At 34.8% G+C, this 7,500-nt stretch overlaps 3 non-coding genes across 3 annotated transcripts; all 3 read left to right on the top strand.

The window, feature by feature from the left end:
* Positions 1–6,129: 6,129 nt before the first annotated feature.
* LOC141303676 (5S ribosomal RNA) lies at positions 6,130–6,248 on the top strand. The gene has a single exon (XR_012343656.1). It is a non-coding gene; the product is annotated as a 5S ribosomal RNA (ribosomal RNA).
* Positions 6,249–7,049: 801 nt separating this feature from the next.
* Positions 7,050–7,167, top strand: LOC141303616 (5S ribosomal RNA). Its single transcript, XR_012343595.1, has one exon. It is a non-coding gene; the product is annotated as a 5S ribosomal RNA (ribosomal RNA).
* Positions 7,168–7,251: 84 nt separating this feature from the next.
* On the top strand, positions 7,252–7,370 carry LOC141303975 (5S ribosomal RNA). Its single transcript, XR_012343942.1, has one exon. It is a non-coding gene; the product is annotated as a 5S ribosomal RNA (ribosomal RNA).
* Positions 7,371–7,500: the final 130 nt, after the last annotated feature.

Raw genomic sequence — 7,500 nt, 5'->3', positions numbered from 1 at the left:
CTGTGGATTGTATATACACTGGTGGACACTCACATTGGACTTATCAACACACTGGGGTTCTTGGACTGTTTTTAGGGTATGGACAAATGAACTGTATTCTTTTAACAGAGTTTACCTGTTTTTAGGGTATGGACAAATGAACTGTATTCTTTTAACAGAGTTTACCTAGTTTTATCGTGTTGTTTTAAAGTCTTTTATGTGAACCTTGTAAATACACCAAATCTATTTAAACCAATTTTCTTTTATGTCTCATTCTTTTAACCACTAGTCATCTCTCACAGTTAAATCTGACCCCATTTTAGTCTTGTAACTCGGCTGATCAGGCCGATTGTTACACTTTTATGGGAGACCGCCTGGGAATACCAGGTGCTGTAAGCTTTTGCCTTTTCTTCACTATTTATATAATATGCTGGCTTTTACGGAGGCTGATCTTTAAATAGCCCACTTTTTGGAGCAGCCCTCGCTTATGGCCATACCGCCACCTGAGGGCGCTACTGAGCAGTTCAGGAAGTGACGTGGCAGCATTAGGAAGCAGTTGGTGAGAGAGGCTCACCTTATTTTTTGTTTTGTTTAGTGGGTTTTGTTAATTAAGATTTTTTATTTTTGAGTGAGTTTTTGTTAGTTTTCACACTTCCCAGCAGCAGTTTGCTGTCTGGGGAGTAGTTTTTTTTTTTCTCTTCACGCACTTTTTACAATGGATGGATTACCAGCTAACGGTACGGATATGACAGGAGAAAGACGAGAGTTACTGAACAAAGGAATGGATAAAGGACAACAAGTTGGACATCTACGTATGGATTATAATAAGAGGATTTACTCGAAAGAGGCTACAGTGATAGTGGATTTGACAGAATTGAGAGATGCGAGGGCTGAAGATATAATTAAAGCAGTGAACGGAAAAGTTGGAGGGGGGAAGATACTGGCAGTGAGACCCAGACATGGAAAGGAGTATGAAATCACACTGACGAATACGGATGTATGCGAGGACTTGGAGGATTTTTTGATGATAAAAGGAAAACTGTGTGAGATAAGGAAATTACAAACAAGAGAGTATGTTGTTTCTTTCATACATTTGCCCGCCTACATTGCTGATTCTGATATTTTGGAAAAATTACATAATTGGGGAGTGACACCTGCATCTGAAATCAAAAGAAGAATGTATCCGGGCACCGATATAGCAGACGGTACAAGGTACCTAAGGGTGAAATTCCCAAAAGAAGTCATATCCTAGCCATACAGCACAAAATTTGACACGGAGGAAGGATCGCAGTACTTCCGGATTATGCATGATCGGCAGGTTAAAACCTGTCGATTGTGCATGAATCCTGGACACGTGTTCAAAAACTGCCCAGAGTTCAAGTGCTATCAGTGCGATGAACAGGGGCATTTCGCAAGGGACTGTGATGCGGTGAAGTGCCCGGAGTGCAGAAAAGTGATGGCAAGATGTGAGTGTTGGATAGCAGATTTGGATGGAACGCAAAATACAGATTTGGAAGATGTGGGTGGGCAAATGGTGGAAGAGACGGAACTTGGAAATGCTGGAGAGACTGCAAAAGAAAATGAAGGGAATAAAAAGACCAATGAGAAGAATCAGGAGATGGAAGAGGATGGACAAGAAGCAGCAATGGACGAAGGAATATGGACACCACTGAATATATCACAAGGAGCACTGGAAGAAATGGAGGAACAACATGCAAAAGGTAACGAGGAAGAAAAGAAAGAGAGAACTGAGGAGAAGAAAGAAGGGGAGAAAATGGACTTCAGAATGGATAGAAGAGAGACTATAAGAAGACGGATCACTAAGGTAATACCAAATCTAGAAGTTGCTAAGAAGAAGAGACTTGAGAAAAAAAAAGAACAGAGTAAAGAAAAAACTTTATGGGAAAATAGATTTCAAGCATTAATGGAGGAGGAGGAGGGAGAATAGAAAAAAAATGTTTGGTTTTTGTGATTTATTTTTCAATGTATGTTTTTTTATGTTTTTAAAAATTGTGTCATGGAATGCTAGGGGTTTGCTGAATATGGAGAAATTTGAAAAGATGAAGGTTTTATGTAAAAATACAGATGTCATTGTGTTGCAGGAAACAAATTGGAAAAATGAAAGTGTTAAAAGGTTTGAAACAAAATGGGATGGAAATATATATTTTAATAATGGAAATGATAAAGTAGGTTGTGGGGTTGCAGTTCTAATTAAAAGAGGAGTATGTGAAAAAGAACAAGTAATATTGGATGATGGAGTGGGAAAAAGTATGGCGGTGAAAATAGAAAAAGGAAAAGAGTTTTTTATTATCTATAATATTCATGCACCAAATGAAGAAAAGGGAAAAGTAGATTTTTTTAAAAAAGTGAATATTAATTTAAAAACATGGCAGAATGTTATTTTAATGGGTGATTTCAATACTGTCTTTACAGAATTGGATTTGGCAAGTGAAATGGTTTTTAAGACAGACAAAGGGAGAGAGGAATTGGTGAAAATAATGAAGGAATGTAATCTAATAGATATATGGAGGGAAAGAAATAGAAAAAAGAGAAAATTTTCAAGAGTGCAAGTGGTAATGAATAAGATAAAACAAAGTAGAATTGATTACGTTTTATGTAAGGAGGAAATGGAGGGAAATATCCAAAATGTATTTTATAAGGAAGTAGGGTATAGTGATCATTTTCTTTTATGTATGACTTTAGATTGTGTAAGAGTGGAGAGAGGATCAGGAGTGTGGGTCTTAAATGCAACAATTTTAAAAGAAGAATCTTACAAAGAAAGAATTAAACAACTATTAGAAGTTAGTAAATTAAATAAGATTTACGCAGAAGAGAAAAGAATATGGTGGGATAACGTGAAATTGGATATAAAGAGTTTATCAATACAATTTTGTAAATTGTTAAAAAAAGCTAACATCAGAAAGGAAACTGAGATAAGAAAAGAGATAGATAAAGAAGAAAAAAGACAGGAGCAAAATCTAAATGAAGAAGACATAGGTAAAATCTTAATTTTACGAGAAAAATTAAGGGAAATTGAAGATGAAAAATGTAAGGGGGCGATCATTAGAAGTAAAGCAAAATATGTTGTGGAGGGGGAAAGATGCACAAAATTTTTTTTTGATTTAGAAAAAAATAGACAAAGAGCGGATTTAATGAAGGAGGTGTTAGATAAAAATGGAGACATAAAGCAAGGAACAAAAGAGATTTTATTGGTAATTAAGAATTTTTATGAAGACATGTTTAAGAGACAAGGGGTTGATAAAATAGAAGAAGATTTCTTTTTAAATCAAATAAAAGTAAAGGTCTCTACGGAAGATAAGGTTTTATGTGATGATGAGATAACAGAAGAGGAAATTGACACAGCAATAAAGCAGTTAACGTTGGGAAAGAGCCCAGGTATAGATGGGTTAACAAACGAGTTTTATAAGAATTTTAGAGAAATATTAGTCCCAATTTTAAAAGAAGTATATGATGAGATTTTTAAAAAAGAGGAGTTAAGTGAAAGAATGAAGATAGGAATGATTAAAATGATTTATAAAAAAAGAGGAAATCCTAATGATCTTAAGAATTACAGGCCTTTAACAATGCTAAATACAGATTTCAAAATTTTAGCAAAGGTGTTAGCAAATAGATTAAGGACAGTTTTACCTAAAATCATAAGTACTACCCAGGCATATGGAATACAAGATAAAGATATTCTAGATATTGTTCAAAGTATAAGAGACACAATGTTTTATATGAAGGAAAAAAATAAGAAGGGATATTTAATAAGTTTGGATTTAGAAAAAGCCTTTGATAGAGTGGAGCATGGATATTTACTAAATGTTATCAAAGAATTTGGATTTGGGAAAAATTTTAGAAAGTGGATTATGATCTTTTATTCTAATATTTTTACGTGTATTAAATGCAATGGGTTTTTATCAGAATGTTTTCAACTAACAAGGTCTATAAGGCAAGGATGTCCTTTATCTGCTTTACTTTATTCACTAGTAGCAGAACCTTTGGGATTAGCAATAAAAGCAGATATAGAGATAAAGGGTATTAGAATAGAGGGAAGTAATATACAGGAGCCAATCTACCAATACGCAGATGACACAACATTGTTGGTTGAAGACATTCAAAGTGTTGTTAAGGCAATGGGGATTGTGGAGAAATATTGTAAAGGGTCTGGAGCTAAGGTCAATATTGAAAAGAGCTTGTGTATGAGAATTGGGAATGTGGAAACATTACCTCAGCACATGCATTTTAAAGAAGAAGGAGAACATATAAAACTTTTAGGAATTTGGATGGGTATGGATTTTAATAAAGCTGATGTTTTTAATTGGGAGGGAGCATTAAAAGGAATGGAACAAAGATTGAGATTTTGGAAATTAAGAAATTTAACATTAAAGGGAAAGGTATTAGTGATAAATGCTTTAATGCTTTCTAAGATTTGGTATGTGCTGAGTGTAACTCCATTGCCTTATGAGTTTTTTAAAAGAATAAAAGAAAGTGTTTTAAATTTTTTATGGGGAAAGGGAAGAGCAAAAATTGCATATGATACGCTTATTGGTGGAACTGATGTAGGAGGACTAGGGCTATTAGATCCAATGTTAAGAATGAAAACATTAAGAGTTAAATTGGTGAAAAGGTTTATGGATGTTAAGAGAAAGGCAATGTGGAAAAATGTAATGGAATATTTTTTAAAGAAATTTAGTAATTTTAGCATGGGATGGAACGCACTGTGGATGAAGACAAAAAAATATATGTTAATGGGTCTACCAAATTTTTATAAAGAAGTTTTAGAAACCTGGTCATCTTTCTTAGATAAAGTATTAATTTTACCAAAAGGAAGAATGCAACTGTTAGAACAACCTCTGTTTTTAAACTCGAATGTTACAAATGAAGGGAATGTAATTTACTATAAGAAATGGTGGGATGGAGGAGTAAGACAAGTCAAAGACATTTTATATGAAGTAATAAATGGTTATCTTCCAGTACAAGCAATTATGGATGCAATTTTTGAAATAGAAAGGAATGTGACAAAAGGAACACTGATAAAACAGTTTGATGAATTAAAGAAAGCAATACCAAAAGGATGGGTGGAAAGGATTGAAAAAAATGAAAAGGATGAGAATGAAGGCATGCCTGAGCTATATTTAAAAAAGACAAATGGTGAAAATAAGTGTTTTTTTGAATGTAAAGTAAAAGATTTTTATTTGGTTTTTAGGGAAAGGGCTTTTGCTAAACCTGTGGCAAACAGCTATTGGAAAGAAAGATATGATGTAGATGAAATAGATATTTGGAAAAATGTGGGAATGAAATATATGGATCCAATTTTAGAAGATTTTAATTTCTTATTAAGACATAATGGTATTTTAACAGAAATGAGGTTGTGTAAAATTGGGATAGAAAAAGATGCAAGGTGTAAGGTATGCATGAAAAGTGATGAAGGTCTATTACATCTATTTTTTTATTGTGAAGAATTGGATGATTTTATGGGAAGAATGAAAAAAATTGTAAAATCCATGCTGAAAGAAAAATATAATGAGAATATGACACAAAATGCTTGGGAAAAAATGGTTTTATTTGGGTACAATGGTAAAGGTTGTAATGTGAATGTCTTTACTTTATTGACAACAATTGCAAAGAATGTAATATGGCTAAGAAGAAATGTATCAAAATATGAAAAAAGGAAAGTTGATGTATGGGTTTTGTTTAAAAACAAAATTGAAAACTCTGTGAATTTAATATGGAAATATTTTCTAATGAGTGACAGAGAGGATGATTTTATTGAAACGTTTGTAAAAGGAAACACATTGGTAGAGTATTCAGAAAATAGTTTGCAATGGAAATGGCAGAAATATGAATGAATTAATGTACATGTCTGCATATGTAAAAAATGTGAAATGTATTTTGTACTTTTTGTGATGTAATATGTTTTTTTAAATAAAAAAATAATAAAAAAAAAAAAAAAAAAAAAAAAAAAAGAGCGCCCGATCTCGTCTGATCTCGGAAGCTAAGCAGCGTCGGGCCTGGTTAGTACTTGGATGGGAGACCGCCTGGGAATACCAGGTGCTGTAAGCTTTTGCCTTTTCTTCACTATTTATATAATATGCTGGCTTTTACGGAGGCTGATCTTTAAATAGCCCACTTTTTGGAGCAGCCCTCGCTTAAGGCCATACCGCGCTGAGAGCGCCCGATCTTGTCTGATCTCGGAAGCTAAGCAGCGTCGGGCCTGGTTAGTACTTGGATGGGAGACCACCTGGGAATACCAGTTGCTGTAAGCTTTTGCCTTTTCTTCACTATTTATATAATATGCTGGCTTTTAGAAAGACGTGTTTTACCGCTCTATTTATTACAATCATTTACATGTATTATAGAGTTTTAAGTGTTTTACATGTTTTTTAGGCCATTTTATTACTCTTAACATTTTAAGTGTTTGTGTCTTTAATAAATGGATGGTTGGCCTGTCATGTGACTAGACACATGACAGGAAGCAGGAAGTACAACTGTATAAGAGAGCAGCATGACAAACAAAGGACAGTCACCAAACTGTTGGATTGAGGAGTTGCTAATTTTAGAGCTCACCTTTCCATTCACCACCTGCAAACTTTGGATTACACTTTCTGTGGATTGTATATACACTGGTGGACACTCACATTGGACTTATCAACACACTGGGGTTCTTGGACTGTTTTTAGGGTATGGACAAATGAACTGTATTCTTTTAACAGAGTTTACCTGTTTTTAGGGTATGGACAAATGAACTGTATTCTTTTAACAGAGTTTACCTAGTTTTATCGTGTTGTTTTAAAGTCTTTTATGTGAACCTTGTAAATACACCAAATCTATTTAAACCAATTTTCTTTTATGTCTCATTCTTTTAACCACTAGTCATCTCTCACAGTTAAATCTGACCCCATTTTAGTCTTGTAACTCGGCTGATAAGGCCGATTGTTACACTTTTATGGGAGACCGCCTGGGAATACCAGGTGCTGTAAGCTTTTGCCTTTTCTTCACTATTTATATAATATGCTGGCTTTTACGGAGGCTGATCTTTAAATAGCCCACTTTTTGGAGCAGCCCTCGCTTATGGCCATACCGCGCTGAGAGCGCCCGATCTCGTCTGATCTCGGAAGCTAAGCAGCGACGGCCTGGTTAGTACTTGGATGGGAGACCGCCTGGGAATACCAGGTGCTGTAAGCTTTTGCCTTTTCTTCACTATTTATATAATATGCTGGCTTTTACGGAGGCTGATCTTTAAATAGCCCACTTTTTGGAGCAGCCCTCGCTTATGGCCATACCGCGCTGAGAGCGCCCGATCTCGTCTGATCTCGGAAGCTAAGCAGCGTCGGGCCTGGTTAGTACTTGGATGGGAGACCGCCTGGGAATACCAGGTGCTGTAAGCTTTTGCCTTTTCTTCACTATTTATATAATATGCTGGCTTTTAGAAAGACGTGTTTTACCGCTCTATTTATTACAATCATTTACATGTTTTATAGAGTTTTAAGTGTTTTACATGTTTTTTAGGCCATTTTA

This window comes from Garra rufa, unplaced genomic scaffold (genome assembly GCF_049309525.1).
Source record: "Garra rufa unplaced genomic scaffold, GarRuf1.0 hap1_unplaced_001, whole genome shotgun sequence".
Lineage (NCBI taxonomy): Eukaryota > Metazoa > Chordata > Actinopteri > Cypriniformes > Cyprinidae > Garra > Garra rufa.
This window is presented reverse-complemented; position numbering and strand designations above follow the sequence as displayed.